This window comes from Nannospalax galili, unplaced genomic scaffold, assembly GCF_000622305.1.
Source record: "Nannospalax galili isolate Female #2095 unplaced genomic scaffold, S.galili_v1.0 scaffold1318, whole genome shotgun sequence".
Lineage (NCBI taxonomy): Eukaryota > Metazoa > Chordata > Mammalia > Rodentia > Spalacidae > Nannospalax > Nannospalax galili.
Genome location: NW_008342123.1, coordinates 1,717,500 through 1,718,051, shown reverse-complemented (window position 1 = coordinate 1,718,051; position 552 = coordinate 1,717,500).

The window sequence follows — 552 nt, the reverse complement described above, 5'->3', positions numbered from 1 at the left end:
GCCCCCCACCCCCACCTCCACTCGGGCTCTGGGTGTGGACAGGGCGGGGGAAAGGCTATATGGGAGCTTAAAGCATGAGGTCATGGGCGAAGGAGGCTGCTGACAAAAGCGGCCCCAGGGTGTGTGTGTGTGTGTTTGGAGGGGTGACCATTCTCTATCTAAAAGCCCTGGAAAGCCCTCCCATCTAATTCTGTAAATTCTGGAACACCTGAGCCAGAAGATTTCCCCCGAAAGAGAAAGGGGGCTCTAGATTATTTCTCTCAAAGAACATCTGGCCTTGTGCCCAGCCTTTTCAATTAGGCAAAGAAATGCACAAGGTATAGGGGAGCATCTGATGTTCACCCCAACTTCTGTCATCCATGGATTGCCTTTTGCAGTAGCCTCCTGGTCCCCCTCCCAAGAGGCTAGAGTCTCACACTCCTACAAGCTGCTCTCAGAATAAAGTGGGTCCTGAAACTTCCCCCACGCATGATCTTGCCTCTGCAGATGCTGTTCCTATATTATAAGCCCCTTCCCTCTTCTATTTGTTGGGGAGTGGGGCCCTCCCTAATC